The following is a 21,990-nucleotide window of genomic DNA, read 5'->3' on the forward strand; positions in this document are numbered from 1 at the left end:
GTCGGAGGGCTCAATATTATAAAATCCTATATCAGAGATGAATGGCAGGTTAATTCCTTCTCTTTGATATCAATGAGATTCTGTTCTTCCTGTTCTAATTTATTTGCTCATGACACCTTAGCAGCCAGACACATCCACACTTCTCTTTTTGGAGCTTTTATTGTGATAGACATTTTTGTCGGCAGCTATATTGCTGACACAACTGATCTTTTCTAGAGTTCATGCTACTATTAAATGTAGTCATATGAAGATCATACTATTAGAGACAACTTCTTCTTTACCACCTGGAGCTAGGGCTTCTCTCTAGTGCTGGAGCTGAACTCGCTCCTGGTGCTTGGGAATGTCTATTGTGTAGATTTGTACTGTTTATCTAAATCCATAATAAGAAACGCGCAATACATTTTGATCGCTTAAATCACACTTATATAATAACTTTGAATCTAGAATCATCAACTACATTAAATGTATTACAGGACGGGTTGTCCAAATAAAAAACACCCTTGGCTTCAGAACCTCAAGATGTCGTGTTTGAATTCAGGTAAAGAATACGATTATGAACAGACATATGTCGTTACGCAGGCAAAACGACACCTCCCTAACCAACAAATAATACCATCTGCAATATTTATCGCTGGGTTCAAACGTTGTATTTTATTTAAATATGTCATTGGAGACGGTGGTGGCTTAGTGATAAAGTGCTTGGCTTACAAACTGGAGGGTCCCTGGTTCAAATCCTGGTGAAGACCGGGATCATTAATTTTGGAATCTTTTTGGCGTCTCTGAGTCCACCCAGCTCTAATGGCTATATGACATTAGTTAAAGGAAAGTAATAGCTGTTGGTTGTTGCTCTGGCTACATGACACCCTCGTTAACCGTGGGTCACAGAAACAGAAGAGATGACCTTTACATCATCTGCATTACAGACCACGTGGTCTGTAAAGGGAACTTTCCTTCACTTACATACTTCATACAAATTATGTTTTTCCAGAAATCATCAAAATGTTAAACTGTAAATAAGATATTTGTTAGTTCATCATCCTCTGTTCAGGTCACGTGATAAGAAAACAGCTAACGATACAAGAAACGCTGCAAGGTGTCTGCTCAGTTTCCAGAAAAGAAGTATTGAAAAACGAAATTTGCAAAGACAGTTCACAAACACAGAGGCAGTAGAACTTTGCAATATTTAAAATATCATGACATCAGTTTTTTTATATCTTTTCTAGTTTCGGTGATATTAACATAATCTAAAGGTGGGCATCCCAGCAATAGCATAGTTAGATAGTTACCGGTGCTGAGTTCATAGCTAATTGGCGTAAGCTGGAACGCCAGAGACCACTCTCGACGGTAGGAGGGGCTTTCAGCCTCACTGGATAGCTACTGCCTGCCTTAAGCCGAGCAGCTCTCTGACAATAAAGTGTTATCCTGCCACAGCTTGCCGCACCACTGGGTGCTTGGTGCTAAGGCAAAATAAAAAAGCAAGCTGCTCACCTGCACCTGTCAATACAATCAAAAGAAAAAAGAATCTAAACGGGACGGGCGGACGGAGGAACAGACAGACAACAGAAAACAAACAGCATCTTTTCTCCTTTATGGAACCGCTAGAAATTGCTAGAAGAAAAAACATTCTCTCAGCTCGTTCTTTATGATTAATTTGATGACATTGTATTTCTTTTCAATCATGTTCCTGCATATATTAGAAGCATGTCTCTACAAATGTGTTCAATTTTTGGGTCTTCCCATTTGGTTGTGTGCAGAGATCACTTTATGCTCTCGCCTTTTTCCTCATCTTGTTTCAGGTTTTTTGTTCGCTCCTTATCATGCGACCCATTCCCAAAAGGATCCCGTCACGTATTGTCAGATGAGTTGGGCCTGGTCCCAGGACGGCCTCAACCTAATTATTCAACGCCCTGATCACGTGATGTAACTGGGAGGAAATCACTCCGAGAGGCATTTTTTTGTCTAGGCCAAGAGAGTGAGGCGACAATAAATTCGTCGATAAACAAACACGTGACAGTGTGTTTCTTTGTTTCGGGTATTCCTTTAGATTGAACGATTTTTACAACTTGGCCTAAACTTTCTACAGAGTGACGAAGAATGGCGGTGGGCAGGATTCGAACCACGGACCGTTGAGACGACACTCCAAGCGCATTACCACTAGACCTGTTAGCCATCCATCATATTGTTGTGCATAGGTGCATCTTTGTATCCTAATTAACTAAAGAAGGGAAGAATTGCGATGCAGATGATGTAAGCTATGGACGATAGTTAACGAGGGTGTCATGTGGACATCGTAACGACAGATTTCATATGAGAGAGAGAGAGAGAGAGAGAGAGAGAGAGAGAGAGAGAGAAAGAGATGGTAGGGGAGGGGAGAGGGAGAGAAACAATGACATAAAGAACACATGTTGTTTTTTTAGTCACAAGGAATTAAAGTTCGTTAGAAAAGTTCCCTTTATCAGACCTTGCTAGAGATAAGGCAGATAATGTTATGGCCATCTGTTTCTTTGGCCAAAGTTTAATGGGCAGAGTGTCATGTGGCCAGCACAACGACTAACTGACTTTACTTTTCTCCAACTAGTGTCAGGTAGCCATTAGAGCTGGGTGGACTCAGAGGCGCCCTAAAGATCCCAAAATAAAAAAAATCCAAGTCTTTACGACATTTCCAAACCAGGACATCAGTTTCAGAGGCCAAACGTTTTACCAGTCAGCCACCGGGGCTCCAGTGAAGGTAGATGTCAATAGATAATGAAGAGGATAGTACAAGAAAGTGAGAGAGGGGGATATATATATATATATAAAGAGAGAGAGAGAGAGAGAGAAACAAAGAGTCACAGAGGTAATATAACAAAAGCTTTTAACATTTATATCCTCATGTAAAAGAAAAGTCTATTCAGCTTTACATTGAGTGTAAGGATGATAGTTGGAAATAGAACCTCGTATTTAGCGTGTGGTATAGAAAGGAGTCTATTACAATAACAAGTCCATGTTGCTCGCCTGTGACGCCCCTGCTAGTTTAACAAGGCTGAAACACATAAATAAGGAAATAAAAGACGCTGTCAATACTTAGACACGTGAAACTGTTGCGCACTGGAAGAGAAAGAGGAAATAATTGGCAAATGAAAACATACAGATAATAATTATCAAGATACTCTACAGGTGCATCGAGATAGTCATGATAGGTACAAATCTAAATAGAAAGAGAAATAAATAGAAAAGGAAAAACCAGAATGGAAAGAAAAAAAACATAAAAAAAGAAAAGAGAGATTTAAAGAAAACGAAAAAGAGAAAGTGACTTGTAACGGAAGTAGAGATTACGGACAATAAAATTGATATAGCAAAAAAGAGAATAGAAAAAAAAGAAACATTGAGACAAAAAGAGAAAGAGAGAGAGAGAGAGAGAGAAAGAGAGAGAGTATAAACAAGTAGAAAAAGAAGGAAAATAGAGAAAGTCAGAGGCGGCTTTATGGGGTGACGTATGGAGCAACCACCCAAGGCGTCTTATGAAGTGTGTGTGTGTGTGTTTCTATGGTGACGGTTGGAAAAGGTTAACGATTGGTTGTGAATGATGCAAGATAAACGCCATTGTCGTCAGCGGTCTTAGTTGGGACGTTTCATGGAAAGGTTTTATTATTGTATACGAGTTAGATTTTGTGAAGAAGTATTATTACTAAGTGTTATTACTAAAGACTAGTACATGTATCCACTTGATTGTGTCTGTATATTACCTTCAAAGTTCTATTTACTTTTTGTTCACAAGGAAGTTGTTCAAAGTCATTTCAAATTTCTCAGTTCAGATATAATACGCCTACAGTGGTTTAGTTGTCTACCAGCAGATTGGTGCTACAAGTCAACGACTGCTAAGAACACAGCAATAAAGAACATATTCTGTCATCGTCAGCCCATTCGTTGCCCTGATATGACACTCGCCCAGGGCCTCGCGCCGTGCTAAGACCGCCTCAGAGAAAATAAGCTATAAGAGTGATACATTGAATGAGCGAGATACAATACAATTTAAGAATCAGCCTGGCCAAAGTCGACAAGATATTAATTTAACATTTGGCAGGGAAAAGAAAGAGAGAGAGACAGAGAGAGAGAGAGAGAGAGAGAGACGGAGAAAGAGACTATTTTGTACTTTAGTTGATCACGTCTAAATTGTTCACGTCTCCACAAGAAACGTTTTTGACCTGTGGCTGTTTCCCTTCAAAGACTTTTCTATCTGGAACATTTGTCCACACACTAACCCTGCCTGTAGTATCATGTATTTCTCATTGATTTCAGACAATAAAAATAAAACAAAATTATCAGATTTCAACCCAAACCTTGACATTCTTCAAACGATGAGTACCAGTGGTGTTATCATTCAGAACCATCCAAAGAGAGTGCACACCCTAGAGTGCATATCACAGAAAGCAAGCTTCATAGAGTTAATCACAAAGTACACATCATGTAGTGCACATCACATAGTGTATATTAGAAAGTATATATCACAGAGTGTATATAAGAAAGTGTATATCACAGAGTGTATATTAGAAAGTGTATATCACAGAGTGTATATTAGAAAGTGTATATCACAGAGTGTATATTAGAAAGTGTATATCACAGAGTGTATATTAGAAAGTATATATCACAGAGTGTATATAAGAAAGTGTATATCACAGAGTGTATATTAGAAAGTATATATCACAGAGTGTATATAAGAAAGTGTATATCACAGAGTGTATATAAGAAAGTGTATATCACAGAGTGTATATAAGAAAGTGTATCACAGAGTGTATATAAGAAAGTATATATCACAGAGTGTATATTAGAAAGTGTATATCACAGAGTGCATATTCCAAAGTACACTTCAAAGAGTGCATATTCAAAAAAGAAGACAGCGTTTATATTAGTAAAGCTTATCAAAATATCTATTATTAAGTGCTAAGAAAGCGCGTTGGCTTAGCGGTAAAGCAGTTGGCTTCCGAAACGGGGGTCCGGGTTTTGAATCCTGGTGAAAACTGGGATTTTTAATTTCGTGATCTTTAGGGCGCCTCTGAGTCCCCCCAGCTCTAATGGCTACCTGACATTAGTTGGGTAAAAGTAAAGGCGGTTGGTCGTTGTGCTGGCCACATGACACCCTCGTTAAACCGTAGGCCACAGACACAGATGACCTATATATCATCTGCCCTATAGACCACAAGGTCTGAAAGGGGAACTTTACTTACTGTTTTTTTTATTAAGTGCTGAACACAATTACAGAGTACACATCAAAAAGTGCTTACATTAAAGCTCACATCATAGAGTTCACATCACAAAATGCGCATCGCAAAGTTGACATACAGAGCTTTGAAGTCATTAAATACTAGTCAGTATATAACAATATTAAAAACAAAATATGCGTTTTTAAGGTTTAGAAGATAAAACTGTTTTGATTGGCATTAAACTGTAATGTCTAAAAGCTATTCACATGTCATTGTCGAAACATATCAGGAGATGTAAAGACTGAGAAGTGACCTTGACCCGAACGCTACATAAGAAATTGTTTTTCCAAAACATGCAACGGCCTGAAATAATTCTTTGCTCTATCAGGACAGTGACAATGTTGTTTTGGGTTGTTTTTGTTTATTTTTAGTTTTTTTTTTCCTTTTCGATTTTCCTTTTTTGTTATCAGGCTGTCGTGCTTCATCAACATATCAATCAAATACCAAATCACACACACACACACACACATAATTCTGTTCCTTTTTCTCCCCAACACTTGTCGTCCCTAATACACCCCCCCCCCACCACTACCACCCTTCTCCTTCTCAACGAGTTAAAACTGTAACTTTAAAAATAAAAAAAAAGTCATTTTTCTTTAGGGGTATTTACATGATTATGTGAACATGGGAAAAAGTCCTTTATTCGACAAGCTTATCTAGTTTGTGTTACATCTCATTATGTTTGGAACATTTTCCAGCAATTAACACAAGGACGTTCTCCAAATAGCTGTCGGGGCTAAAGCCGCTATTAGTCCATCTTTTAGCTCTTTCATACTGTTTTAAACTCTCTCTTAAACTCTTCCTTCAATTCTCTATGAGTCAGTCTGATACGATACGTTTGAGCCACATGTGATGATATATATTTTTAAGTTCCAGATGTCAACGATATCGTTTTAAATGTAACAATAAGATTGTGTTGATCATACTATATTTCCAATTATGTTTTAATATTTCATGTATACTCATAATAAACATCTCAGGACTCTCAAAAAAAAAATGTGGTGATGCCTTTCTTTGTTTATTCGTTCATCAAAACCTATCTTTGTTTATTTGTTCATCAATACCTATCTTTGTTTATTTGTACATCTAAACCGATCGTTGTTTCTTTGTTCATCAAAACCTATCTTTGTTTCTTTGCGATTCTAAACATGAGTATTTGTTTCTTTGACACTGTCAACATAAAATTATTTCCTATTCTAAAAATACAACTTGTTAGTGTTCGTGTCGTCACGCCCTGATGACACCGAGCTCATTACACCATCAGTAGCAACATGGGAAAACAACATGGAATAATATCCCTTGATTTCATAATTGTTGACATTGCATTTCCGTTCATGGCCGGAGAAGAGAGACAATCGTGTCATTGGTTTTAGCAGAAGACAAGGAGCGATAATGCATTTTTGGGGCAAATCCTTTTTTTTTTTAAATAAAAATTTGGTTAAAAGGACGAATTCTTAAAAAAAAAACGCATGCACTTTTTATGTAACATTAAGAATATTTGTTCAATTTATATTACACCGAATACTTGTACATTTTATAATACTTTTGAATTTTTAATATAGGATTTGAATTACCTCATGCATATAAACAATTTATAGCCCATATTTAACAAATAGCACTCACCAACAAAGAAGCAGGAAACCTACCACTATACCCACAAGTCACATGGAACTATGCAAGGATGTTACACATTTCCCAATAACACCTTGCATCTATAATGAACACCAAAACTGTTGCACAATCCTACCGTGCAATAGCTGTGCTCCAATACTGTGCATCAATATATCGAAGCAGGACGTTTTGGCGCCGCCGTTTTGGCCCCGCCATTTTGGCGCAAGGTCGTTTTGGCGCGAGCCGTTTTGGCGACGGGACGTTTTGGCGCGAAATACATTATGTACGTTTATTGTATTATTTCTTTTAAAAGAATTATTCATATCTATGTTTTGCATGAGTGTTTGTGTTAAGACATATTTTTCACGTACTAAATATAAATGTGTTTGTTTTTCACATCATTTTCTTTAATAAACATTTTGGCTTGTGTATATTAAGAGGCACACTTTTATTTCCAAAAAAGTTTTTTCAGAAATTACTTTAAAATTAAAAACAAAAATCGCGTGAGAGAGGGGAGGGGTGGAGGAAAGAGTATATACAAGGAGTGAAATGTGAGCAGAAGAGAGGGGGCGGGATAGGTGTCACATGTAATGACAATTCCTAAGGAGATTATCGCCAGACGCATGACACCAACGACCAGTGCTTGGTGCTGGTCTAGTCTTCATTTGTTTAACTCTACCTGCGTCAATGCGAGATGTGTCACCCAAATCCCGATATTACAAATTCCAGTCTTCAACAGGATTTGAACCCAGGACCCCTGGTTCGGAAGCCAAGTGATTTACCATTCAGTCACTGTGCCTCCTAAAATTAAAATAAAACATTTACAAAATTTAGATAATAAAAAGCTTTAAAATGTGTCAAATAATAAGGTATATTGAATGGGAATAAACAACACACAATAAGTATGTGTGTGTTCATTTATTGTTATTGACCATGAAAATCACTCCAAATAATAGAATGTACTTTTGACTTTAAAAACAATGGAAGTAAGACTTGAAATGGCCTACTGTTTATGTAATTAAGAAACAATACTTTGGCCTCTTTCTTGCTATTTCTAATTTTGTATTATCATTATAAAAAAAAATTGGGTATATAATGTTTGATTAACTATGTTTCAATGCTGTTTTGTGCATATTTTTAAGGGGGTTAAAGAATATGTCTTTAATTCAAATTATTTCAGTAATACCATTAATGTTTTCTTCAGAAAGAGTACCCAGTTACAGGAGTCTTACTGTAATTGTAGAAGGTAGCAGAGGAAAAATAAAATACCATAAATCTTATCAAGGTCTACTTGACCTACAGTAACTTTCTGTTTCACTCCCTTTCCTAACTATGTCAAAGTCAAAGAAGAGAAAAAGTAACCCGATTTCATTTTAGTAGTCTTATGGTCACAACCACTTTCAAATGAGTCAATTAGCTACCTGTATAGTACTACTACTCAATTTCTCAAAATATATATTTTCACGTTAGAGTTTGTAGTGACCACATTCCGTGTCTTGATCTTTACTATGTGTGGAGTTATTGTCGTCATTCAGCGTAATAGAGCTTTAGATGTTAACATGGTTTTTGCTATATTAAAGTGTGACACTTAGCTAGTTCGTATATTACACTAATGTGAAATTAAAAAAAAATCTTTTCGAAAGAAATCCAAAAATGTCATCCAGTGCGATTAGCAGAACTCACATATAGCATGTCAATACCATTCAGGAATCTGACTTATTATAGGCCTATATTCATGAAATAAGCAAAACCTTGTTAATTAAAAAAAACAAAACAATTCACTGAACGGTGTTAGAATTCATACTATACATACAAAATTATGGTAGAGTGAAATAAACATTGTTATAAAAGCTACGTGATTATTAAATTATCGTCAAATAATATCTCGCGCCAAAACGTCCCATCACCAAAACGGCTCACGCCAAAACGTCCCGTCGCCAAAACGGCGGGGCCAAAACGGCGGCGCCAAAATGGCGGCGCCAAAACGTCACGTACCGTCAATATATTGACTTTTAAATGTAAAATATTTTGTGCTTTAATTTATAGGAAATTTAGGAGGTTAAAAATAAATCTTTATTAAAATTTTCTTTTTTTAAATTCTTCTTGTTTTGCTGCACTTAAGGATGGTCTCATGGTCTGCTTAAGTGTAAAAGCTACACTGAATGACGTGAAATACAGGCCCAGCCTTCCCCCGCACTTTCTAAGTAGTTTTAACACGTGTCTGAAGTAACTTACCAAAGCTTAAGCTATATTTTGTAGAATCCCATTTCTTGCGACATCGGTAAGATCTGTTCCAAATTATTCATGGGGGGCCAAATGGAAACCTTCACCCACTCGGACACATCTACTCCTCCTGGTCTTGAGACGAGAGGTCAGTGTGTGGCCACGTCTGGTCAGTTTGGTTACAATAGAAAAGGTCAGTTAACACTACACGATGTGGAGGAGAGGGGGTAGAAAGTAAACGTCTTCAAAGAACTTGTTTCAACGTCTCAAGACCTCGTCATAAGACAGTCCAGCATGATTCTACATTCCCACTCCATGTTAACGATGGAATCCAATGAAACCAAGTCTAAGTTTAATCACATTTTCTTAAGTGTTTTTTAGTGTTATTATTGTACGAAGCGCTGGAACAGATAAATCCACATTTTCCACCAAAGTTTAAGAGCATCAATACAAATATTGTTGTCTATTTATTATTACAAACAATAAATCCTTATCTACCTATTGATGATTACCTCTGATCATTAATACGCCGCTGCCACTAGTCAGCAACTAGCAAACAACTACCATTAGCGTCAGGGCAGAAAACGAGAGTATATGACCTTGAACGAGTGCACCTTTGCGCAACCTATCAACAGATGGAATCCAACAAAGCCAGTTTAATCACATTTTCTTCAGTGCTTTGTAATGCTATTATTGTATTGATTCAATTCGCTTCTTTAAACCCAGATTTCCCACCAAGGTTTAAGAGCATCAATACAAATGTTTTGATGTCTTCATGATAAAAAAGGAGAGGACAACTGAAACGGATATTTGTTATTTTAGCTTCGAGATACGAATGAAATAACTTCAATGAAATCTGAGACTTCAAGCTATGAAAAATAAAAAAGAAATTAGAACCGAAGAAAAACCTACATTAAAATAGTGTATACTCTCTAAGTACGAGTTTAGTTGAGCGATTTACTGGTAAAATCAATCTGACCAATTAGAAAGGCGGAAATCTACATTCCTGGAAAAACGAACAGTAAATAACTAGACCTTTTTATTCACCAGAAATCGAAGTAGGTGATGGGCAGATGGAAAATGAAGACAAATGTTGCAAGAACAAGCAATAGAAAACAAAAAATACTGCTTTTAAAAACAAAGCTTATCTAAGGGAAGAAACCGCTTATTTGAAAACGATAAGGTTTGTCTCCCTTTCTACTATATAAAACAAAATTATTTATATTCTACTAAATGATTAACTAATACGCTCTTTTTTTTTATTGATTCGTAAATTTGTGAGAGCATAACGTGTAAAAATGTAAAATGGGATTATATCCATATATATATATATATATATATATATATATATATATATATATATATATATATAAACATCTCTCATTAAGTTGCATTTATTACACTTATTTTGAAATGAAAATGATTAATCCCAACAATCAATTAATATTGTATTATAATTTTTTTATTAATTCATGTTTTGACAGGTTTAAATAATAATAATAATAATAATAATAATAATAATAATAATCTTTATTATCCGTAAGGAAATTTAACTCACAATTTGTGCATTACACCAAACAAAAAACATTATAACTATAAGAAACCAAAGTGTACATTCACACCAGACTCACTCATAATTTACATGTGACAAAGTTTATACCAGATTGTTCTCATTTAATGATTTGATTGCCAGGGGAACAAAAGAGTGTTTGTGTCTGTTTGTCTTTGCTATCGGTGTCTTGTATCTCTTTTGTGATGGTAAAATCACAAAATCCTGACACAAAGGGTGATTCTTTATTTCGAGGATCTTGTTAGCTTTTTTATAGATGTTTGTCTCAAGGACAATTGTGCACAATTTTAACTTGATCCGAGAATGGGAAATGGGAGAAAAAACATTTTCAAACTTTTTATTAGACAGACAGACAGACGGACATATAGACAGAGTGTATTGCTATACGTTTTGTAAAAAATGGTAAAAGAGACAGAGAAAAAGAGTCAGAAATACTGAGTGTGTTATTGATAAAGAGACTGAGACACACTCAGATGACATGAAGACATCTAACTGTCTGCCATATTGACAAGACACTTTACGTCCCAATTAATCTTGTCTCCATGCCACCCAACACATTCTCGTGTTGACTCGCCTCCACGCCATGAACTTAAACCCCCAACTCCAACTTCATCGCTTACCGAAGCAGAATAATAAAGCTAACACACTGGTCAATACGTGAACCAAAGTAAAGTTTCACAAAAATAACGGCTCGATTTTTTTTTAAACACTTGTATCCTTGTCTCTAAAAATAGCTCGTTCTAGGGGGAATATCCGATTTCGGAAAATAAAATAAATAAATAAATGAGACCAGCAGAGAGAAGTATTGATAAGAGATAACCATCTGATTAAACAAGATCTAGTTTACATACAATTTCAAATATATACAATATTTCATATTAACTACGTGAGTGGCAATGTGATTAATAAGATAGTGTTACATAGTGTTACATATAGACTGGAAGCAAGCTTGATTAAAGCATATTTTCCATAATTAATTGTAATTACTTGCTGTGATATCAGTAGTAGGCAGGAGTACTGGAAAGTTGCTGGCACCAGAAGGCCTCTGAAAGAGATAACTAGAAAGCTCTCATGGGAGTTGAGGAACACACTGAGGCCCAAGAAAAAAAAGGGTCCTTACTGAAGACAGGCTAAGACGACGAAAGTAAAACTTAAATTGACTTTTAGAGAATATCGGCTTTGTCTGAAATACAGAATATGCAGGTTGCAACTGGTTTGCGTGGCCATCCACTTATCCTCTAGGACTCGAAGACAATGCCTTATTAGTCAAGGACTCTTTGTACCAGTTTTTCAGACTTTATAATCTAACAATGGAAAGTAAGCTCCTCGTTCAAACTGGAAGATGTCTGTGATCACGCCATTCTTCTTTTAGTAAAGCCTAGCACACTCGAGGCCTGTCTGTTGGGTCTGTTGCAGTGTTGCCTGCTTTTACTCCTAATTTGTTTGCTTGATTTTTTCATCTCGTAGCTATAAATAACATGGGCTATGGGCTAGGTTTTCGCATTTCTTCAGATTAATGTTGTACACTATAACTATAGCCTAATATATATGGCTTATTCTCCTGAATAATGTCATCACAAGGACTCTAATTTGAATCTGCTAAACCACTGGAGAACCACATACTGGCCATCTCAAGGCACTCATTTCTATTCACTCTTATGGCGTTGTGTCGCTTCATGTTTATAGTAAGTTCTTTGATTGATAGAGATTCTTTTGTATGGCGAAATGTAAAGAATTATATTTATCTTTATTTTGTATTTGTTTCAAAGGTACGAGTTCTTGGTATACTCTTAAAAACAGACTGTTTCTTAGAATCCTGGTCACTTAATCCCGAGTCATTTAATCCCCGGTCACTTAATCCTATGGTAATATAATGCTCTGCCATTTTGATGCCAGGTCATTTAATCTCCAATAAAATAAAATCTCTAGGCTAATGTGTAATGCTTTATATTCTAAAATATAGCGCACAGTAGTGCAACAATAAATACACTTTCCACCTTTAAAAATATAGAATGGTGAGTTTGAGGAGAATTCTAATACTATTAGTAAACACATGTAACATATAAAGGTAATGTAAGCAGTATGTATGTATATATGTATGTATGTATGTATGTATATATATTTATATATATAGTTCGTCCATCGTGGTTCAATGTTGACCACTTTGTCATCCAGGGGGCTGAGGGCTTTGCACTGTGGTTATGTATGTATGTATGGTATGTATGTATGTATGTATGTATGTATGTATGTATGTATGTATGTATGTATGTATGTATGTATGTATGTATGTGTGTGTGTGTGTGTATGTATGTATGTATGTATGTATGTATGTATGTATGTATGTATGTATGTATGTATGTATGTATGTATGTATGTATGTATGTGTGTATGTACGTTAGTCCTATATAGAAACCAGAACCGTCAGCCCAATCTTAATAAAACTTGGCATATACGTTCCTTTGATAATAGCGACGACCTTAGGATATGTCAAGGTCTTTACAAGAAAGTTAACACGATTTAGGTCAATGGGTCATATTGACATAGATTTCGTCTGTTAAAACACAAGTACATTACTTTTTATTATATAACAAAACAACAACCCGAGCCAAGCTGTGTAAAAACATGACTAATAATATAACAATAACAAGTCATTTAAATACTATAACCAACGACTATTTAAGCTTTGTTCAAACTGAAGTCATTTATTTGGTACATGTACATTCAAAACAAATTGTATCAATGTCTTGTTTATCTCTTTTCAAGCATGCTGTAGATTTCAAATATTACAATAACATTGATTGAAGCAAGTAAACTTTAAAAATATTATAAATTAAATAAACGAATCCTAATAGTTTCAATCCTTATACTAACAATACATTAGAAAATATACTTATTGATTCTGGTCTAGTATTCAACAACACAAAAAACCGTTCGTTTTGTATTCACTGGCAACTTTTTCTATACATGTTTCCAATGATTATTTTATTTCGTTTCCAATTGCCGGGTTTTTTATTTTTATTTGCAATGCATTTTTTTTTAGCTCGCTCGTAGCTTTTATACAAAGCAAATGATCGGGAGAAACCAGAGAGCAAGCAAGAGAAGGGGGCACAAACGGCTGGATGCACATTATATTGCTTCATTAAAAGAAGAAAAAAAGGAGAGAAAAAGAGAGAGTGAACAAAAATGAAGATGTTGAAGAAAAAAAAAAAAAGGTTAAGATTCAATCCTGATAAAATTAAACATATTGCTTGAAGGTTTAACTCGCCATCAATATTTGACAGAATGACCTCATAAGTTTTGCAGACGTGATAGCCAGTATTATTGTCTCATTGCGCGTGCCCTTTCTAACAGAATTGTAGCCCAGCCACTCGGCATGTGTCATTTAGAGGGGCACGTCTGTCTGAACATGGAGTTCAACGATCGCCATAACACTTTCTTCTGGTATCCGGTAAAAAGTTATCTCTTGTTGGTCCGCTATTGAAACAGACTTTATATTATTATGTAAAGATGCAGTATCAATGAGTCGGCGCAGCAATCAGGCAAAGCGAAAGGAGGGTTGATGCAAACCTCGGTGGAGAGTGCTATGAATTAAAAATATATATTTTCGAGGTTATTATTAAACATTGTAAAAATTTCTATGTTTTTGCTATATAGTTACTATCTAGGACTAGATCAATATAAAGCTAAGAAAAATTAAACAATTCACATGCATTTTTTTCGAAAACACTTTTATTTCATTCAATCCGTGTACTAAAAATAAAGTATTATTATTTTTATATAGTGTGCACAACATTAAAAGTAATAAAAGTTGTATTATCGTTTCATGATGTACGTTACTGTGTTATTATTTCAAACTTGCATCGCATCCAAAGATTGGGTTGCTGATTTGTGACAAGCAACCTTAATGTGACACTACTTTTCTTTTTAATTAAAAAAAAACATAATATATATATATATTCAGATTCAGACTAACTCGTATTCTGATGTTCACCTTTATATAAAGTTTCGAGAAATAGCCTAGAGATTGCGCTGTACCACTATAAATGAGTATGCTTAGATTTAATCCAGAAGTGCATTAGCATTTTGTGATTTATTTCTTTACAAAACAGCAATGTCAAAAAAATGAATGATTTATATCTAACTAATGTAGTAATAAGTAAAGTTAGTTGTAGCATTGCCAAAAAAAAAACTCCAAAGTTAGTCGGACTATTGTTAAAATATCCGAAAATAGTCGCAGTATTGGCTACACGTTTAGTGATAGTTGCTTTATTAGCAATTAATTTCATACCAAACAAGGAAGTTAAAAATTAATAAAAAAACTGCACCCAGTTTCACGTCGTTACTATGTAAACACACACACACATTTCTTACTAGTGACCTAAAATAGTCATAAGCTTGATGGTTTACAACTTTCTTTTAAAGATACAATGTTTCACTAATAGGTCATCTGTTGGGTCATCTGTTTGGTCATCTGTTCGGTAAGCAAGGAAGCCAGGAACAACTAATTACTTGGAAGAATTGAAGTCATTTTTTAACATGCATGGCTAGTTGCAAGACGCATAGGACTTAATCATATTTTTTGAAGTAACGTCTGTATTTTATAAGATAAGGTAAGGTGAAAATGCACTAATGCAGATTCATTTTTAGTGGAAATAATAGAAGCTATAAACTATAAACTATCAGGAATGATAATTTAACCAAGTTATGTAAAAACAAAAATACAAGCTATGTGCAAAAATGTCTCCTAGGTGATTGTATTATTAATCAGACTGAAGGCATGATACCGCAAGGTGCGGAAATGTATTAATATTATTATTATTAGATTGTTAATGTTCATAAATTAGAAAATGTAAAACAAAAATAATCTTCGTCTATAAAGAAAGTAAACTCAGCTTTCAGCGTCACAATTGCCTGGACCTCTTAGACCTCTCTAAACACCCAAGAGACCCAACTCATCATGATAACGTAACTCAGAAACAGAAGTATCAATGGCTTTATTATGACGCTTAGATTTACCCCCTCTGACGTAATAAAGCCACTTACGAGCGTAGTGGGCACAGAGATTGCCTTGGTTTTACGATCCAGGTTTCTGTGTGACCATTGAAGTGGACGAGTAATTATTCCAGAATGACGGACACGGCGAAATGATCATAAAAAAAAAGGCAGCGCTGAGTGATAATAGAAACTTGGATCCAAAAAAACAAAAAAATTATAAAGAAAAAGTCACTTCAATAAGGCCGAATCGATTCCGAGGCTAATTTATTAAAATAAGAGAAAGTAGAATGACGCTCTTATTTTGAGGAGTCTCAAAGTTTCGGTTCAACAGTCCTTGCCTTTTTTTCTCTTTATCTTTAACGAATTTTTATTAAGACCGCAAATGAACATTTTTTTTTAGTATGACAAAAAGGCAGAACGTTAGCTGATAACTAACAGAGGAAACAGGTGGTTGCTAAAGATTTAGAGATCTTGTAATAGCTCTGCAAGAGGCGGCTTTTGATTATGGCCAGTGCAAATATGCGGTTCATAACATGTGGCTTGATAAATGTTAAAAACTGTACAAAGTGAATGGCTTCCCTCTTTTCAGCTATTGTAGTGTCAGAAATGTCGATAAAGCTGCCAATGACGTCAGATAACAGCTGGTACTAAGAGTCACTTCATGTTCTTTCAAATATTATTGCTACTGTTATTATTTTTTTCATTCAATATTATCAGACAATTTTAAACAATGTTTTAAACTGTTTCTAATTTTACCAGTTTTGACACTCTACTGATTTGGACCCTTTGTGCCCTGAGACAAGCTGATTCTGAAAAGTCTGCTATAACCCCCACATTCACCTAGTCTATTTCTCTTTTTTGTCTTTTGTTTTCGAGGCGGGGATCTCTTGTGTTCTGAATCTCTCCATCTAAGCTCTATTTTGAGTTCTTAGATTCTTGACTTAACCTTTGATGTAAATCACATTCCATACAGTTTGAGTCTCTTTAACTTTTCTTTGATTTTATTAGAACCTTTCTGTATTGATGGATTATTAGAATCTTTGTTTATTGATTGATTAGATTTCAATAGTTGATTCATTGTTCTATACTCTAACACTGCTTTTATTTCTATTTAGTGTGTTGCAATTGTTCTACACTATCGCTCAATGAACAAATACAGTAGCTACTATTATAAATGTTCTGTTTAGTTGTTTTATTTGAAGCTCTAGTTTGTGCACATTTTTAATTGTCTTAATAGTCGAATCGAAGTCTCTTGAAACACCAGAACAGAAGAGGCCTTCTGACGGCCAGTTGTTTCCTCTCAGATGTCAACTGTGCATCTCTTTTACCGAGGGCTTTTATTCGAAGACTCTAAGCCGAGCTCAAGGGGGAGCAACCTACATATTTTTTCTCTTCACCACAGCAGCTGCGCGAGAGTCCGTCATAAAACGGTTCATTAAGGAACGGGGGTGTGGATGGTGACATAACTGTTAGGGCTCTCTTTCATCGCTGTCAGTGCAATAAACAAACTTCCTTGCCACCCCGAGGCTTAGAAGTGTTGCCCCAGCTGCTTTGTACATGTCTATTCTAAAGTGTTACAACAACCCGCCCACCATTAATCATTGTTGTAATTGGGCATCATACACTGTTTCATACACTGTTTCACCAGAAATTTGATGCCTTTCAATGGAACAGATCACTAAAATACACGCACTTTGACAAACAAACAAAAAAAAACTGGAAAAAAAAAATTCACAGTGTTTTTGGGAACAATAAAAATAAATTCAACTACGATAAGCTAGTCATCTAGTCTGTATGCTAGACAGTTGCCTTTTTAAAGACATCTATGCTTTAGAAGGCGCTCCTAACGGAGTTAGCACAAAGTACGTCAAGAAACTCTAACACTCCTCAAAGAATGTGAACTAGACACTCATGGCTGGGAAGTACTACGCCTTGAGTGCCACTTTTTTGGTATGGAGCCGTGAGTGTACTGGTAGTACTGGCTGAGAAACGAAAAGGACAGACACTCGAAAAGAGTTGATCATTTAGAAAACAAAGAACTAACCTACGGATGTGATCTACATGTCCAGCGCGTACGCGACAATTATATTTCTAGTTAGGCCTTAGGCTGTATGTTAGATAATCAACACTTGAGCTTATGGTCTTTCACTGTTGTTGGCTATTTGATATATAGCTAATCTTAAGTAAATAGTTTCTTGCTCACGTCTAACTACGAGTTTGTGGTACAAAGGGAGGGAATAAGCTGAATCAGACGTAATTCTGTTTACCTTTTCTTGCTGGTGACGCTGCAGCTGTCTCTGAGTGGAGGATCTACTCTTCTCAATTGGAGAGTAATTAATGTCCATTAGCGTGAGCTTGAATCAACTCCATCTACATCAAGTCTGTAAGAGCAGGCGATATTGATTGGAATGAGAAATACAGCGACATCAAGTGTTTGCGAAATATGGATATGAAATGTGCAAAGATGAAGATGCAGAGACATTTAGGGGCAAGGGTCGTAGAAATCATTGTCCACTTATTTATTTACACGAAATTCAGATTTCAATGTACAAACACTTGTAGACACTTGCACCCTCGAAAATAAAAATTCAAATATTTAAACGCATAGATGTTGATGCAGCTAAGATATAGAACGTAAATTTAACGACATATTAAATCTCCATTTTAATTTAAATGTGGTTGATATTGTAATCTGTGACGGAGTGGACAACCATACACATGGGAAGTTTAAGATGTTTGATATAATAATACTTAATATTATCTCCCTTTTATTGTTTTTCAATATTTGTCAAATAATAAATTTTTACAACAATATGAAAGATATAAATTACATGTAGGCCTACTTTTTAAAATTAAGTCAATCGGTACAAAACATGGAAAAAATTTGAGTCGATTTTGTTCTAATTCTGTATTCCAATTTTAAATAAAAATTAAGTAAATTTCATAATGATGCCAAAATCTCTCGTGTAATGGCTATATATTAAATTAATTGCCTAATGATGATAAAGGTCACCAATATAATTATTATTTGGCTGCCTGGTCGAGCAGTATGCGCGTTGGTGTGTAACTCGGTCGTCTCCTGAAGGAAAGACTTTTCGATCTCTGAGGACCTTGTGATATAGCCATTAAGTTTTAGTTTGTGTTTTGTTTACAGTGGTCAGCAGGTCATCATTAGGCTCAATTGCCGTTGTGATTCTGTTTCTAATGTCCTCATTTGTGATGTGAAACTTTTTATTTCTCCCATGGATAGCGATGGAAAGAGATACGACAACAGGGAGACGTCATGGGCAATTAGCGTTATTGCCCTTGTTCGGGTCAAGATGACCATGTCGAAATAACTGTTGCAACACAAAACAATTTGAGGACGAGCAGGAAGTGGGGGGAGAGAACTCCCTGACTTGTAATTATTGGCTTAACGCGGCTCATTGACTTCTGACAGCAAGGACGCTCACCAAGCACTCCTGAACACAGACTTGGGCCGAAGTGTTAAGCACAGGGGAAGATCAACATAGTGCTTCAGTCGCGTCATCTCCTGGGAGGGAAAGCCAATTACAGGATTATAGTGTATAGTTCTGGCAGCTGTATCCTTACTTTCAGCACTTCGAGGCTAGGACGCCATTATTTAGAAAACATTTGAAAGGTGGATACTTCTTATATATCTTCACCTCTTTTGAGACCTTTCAGATCTATAGGGCATACGATATAAAGGTCATATGTTAACGAGTGTGTCATCTGACCAGCACATCGACCAACCACCTTTACCTTTTCCCCAACTTATTTCAGGTACCCATTAGAGCGATCAAGGATCCCGAAATTTAAATTCCCAGTAATCACCGTGATTCTAACACGGGACTCCCGGATCCAAAGCCAAGCACTTAACCACTCAACGAACGCGCCTTTTTCGTTAATATTAAATTTAAAACAAGTATCTTTAAGATATATTCTTTAGAAATGTTGTTTAATTATTATGTTACAGTGGAATTGATTGGTGCATATGTCTGCAGTTCTATTGTAAAATGTGATATTAGATGTTTGCATGGGGGGGGGGGGGTTTAATTAAAAGAATTTAAAAATAAAAATAAAGAATTCCTACGTATGAATTAAAATAATTCAATCTTAGAGAAGAAATGACGAACATCTTGCACACGCCCTCTTTATTATGCAATTAAACCCATTGTAATCTTAATTCATGAATAAATTCACTTAAGAGATTTAACAGGAATCCTGAAACTTTTAGACTGAAGATACTATTTTTGGAGCTTTATCTATACATTCCGATTTCAGTAAGAACATGAAAGTTCTCTAATATTTTAGTACCAGAAATCAGTTACTTCTCATTACACAATTCCAAATCTATATAGAAACAGGACACAATAAGCACTTGTTCACATTTCTGTAACAACTTTGACGCGTACATCAATTGACATATTACGAAAGATATAATTGGGAAAAGTCTATTCTTATATTGTGATGGCTGACACGAAGAATGTTTAAAGAAATGGTCATCATCTGCTGGATGATCTTTTTTTTACACAAAGCTTTTGTCAATTCACTCTGAGTGTCTGTCTGTCTGTCTGGTACAAGTCTTGTACACGTTATTCCTCTCACTTCCCCTACACGGATCAAGTTTAAACTTTGCAAAATTATTCCTTGCCCCTAAAAACACAAAGAATTAATTTAAAAAGATTTATATAATGGTAATGAATTAATATTTTTTATTAAGAAAATCATATAAATAAATCATAAGATATTAATAAATATGGCTCTAAATGTGCATTTTATTTTACCTTATATAAGCTTTTCTTTATAAATATTTTTTTTTCTAATTTGTTCGTTTCTTAACAGACTAAAGATTTGCTTGAGGGCAAAGGTCAACTGGGTATCTGCTAGCCAACGAGTTCTGAAAATGTACGCTCCGTGTAACACAAACAATAACAAAATCGTTGTTTAGTTTCATCAATTAACCTTCAGTTTACGTCCTATTATTAATGACAAATGTCACACTAATGACTACAATAATTGTGTTAATTTTACATTTTTAAACTATATTTCCAAAAAAAAAAAATCTGAACAATTGTGTTATAAATTCTAACTAGTTAAAAAAAAAGTTGAAATTGCGGAAAAAAAAAGCATCGCCCTTCGGCTGGAAATACCAGTCTATATATATAAAGCATAAAGTAAGGCGTATGTATGTATGTCCTGCATTGAAATCAAAACCGTCTGATCTATCTTGAATAAAACTTGGCATAAATGTTTATCGTTGTTTCTATACAGTCGTTCACCCCTGCAGGTGTAAATCTTTGTTGTTTTTGATACATACACCTAACACCAAATGTGTTAAATGAGATATTTGGATTAAATTCTAAAGAATGTAAAACCTTAAAATATCTCACATTTTCAAAAGCAGCTTGGTTTATCTTGACCCAACAATTTGTCTGTTGAACCATTGGGACACCACACATGATCTGTTCACCGTCTTTCTTCATTCCTGTCTTTCAAGTACATGCCCATACATTGTTTTATGTTGTCTTCGCATCCTTTTCTCTGTCTGCCCCTTCTTATTTTTCCTGCTACTGTTCCCTGAAGGAAGATCTTGACGAACCTTCAGAACCTTGTGATATGGTCATGTTCACGTGATATTTCTCTTTTTAACATTTTCACGTGAAATTTCTCTCATTATAACATTTTTTGTGTTTTTTCTCTAACCTTTACATTTTCACTTGATATTTCTCTCAATCTAATATTGTCACGTGATATTTCTCCCACTATAATTCTGTGAAGTGATATTTCTCTTATTATAAGATTTCCACTTGATATTTCTGTCACTGCGACATTTTTTTTTTGGACACTGTCACATGTCGGTATGACATTTCACTTACAATCACATTTGGATGTGAAACCTCTCTTCCTATCACATTATTCTTGTGTCACATTTTCCTCCCTACTATAAAACTTTCTTTTATTGTGATCTCCATCTTGTTTGCCCTCTCACCTCGCCAAGGCTCGTCACTCTTCTTGCTCGATCTCTTCTCTAGCACCAATCACTTGTGGAGTTATTTCCCTCACAGGCGTAATAAATGTTGACACTTTTATAGCAATAGGTCAGGCTAACCAACAGCTTTTCTATTGATTCCTCTGCTGCTTAGAGCAGGGCTGTTCCCCAGCGTGTCAACGCGTCTTCAAAACATCGGGAAGGAACTAGACGTGCAGAACATGTACTATGACTATAACAGGACTTAGATTTTGAGCCTTACAAGTTGTACAAGTATTTACAGGGCCGTTCTTAGGCCACTGAAACTTATGCAACCGTACTGGGCCCGCACTTTTATTGAACCCGCACAAATTCTAAGT

The 21,990-nt window shown here is 35.5% G+C and overlaps 1 protein-coding gene across 1 annotated transcript in view; it reads right to left on the reverse strand.

Moving 5' to 3' along the window:
- LOC106073878 (dopamine D2-like receptor) overlaps positions 1–21,990 on the reverse strand; it is a 392,532-nt gene that overhangs the window by 338,852 nt on the left and 31,690 nt on the right. The window contains exon 3 of the mRNA XM_056009413.1: positions 17,907–18,020. The gene's annotated coding sequence lies outside the window, so the exon portion shown is untranslated. The remainder of the gene's footprint in view (positions 1–17,906; positions 18,021–21,990) is intronic.

This window comes from Biomphalaria glabrata, chromosome 14, assembly GCF_947242115.1.
Source record: "Biomphalaria glabrata chromosome 14, xgBioGlab47.1, whole genome shotgun sequence".
Classification (NCBI taxonomy): Eukaryota; Metazoa; Mollusca; class Gastropoda; family Planorbidae; genus Biomphalaria; species Biomphalaria glabrata.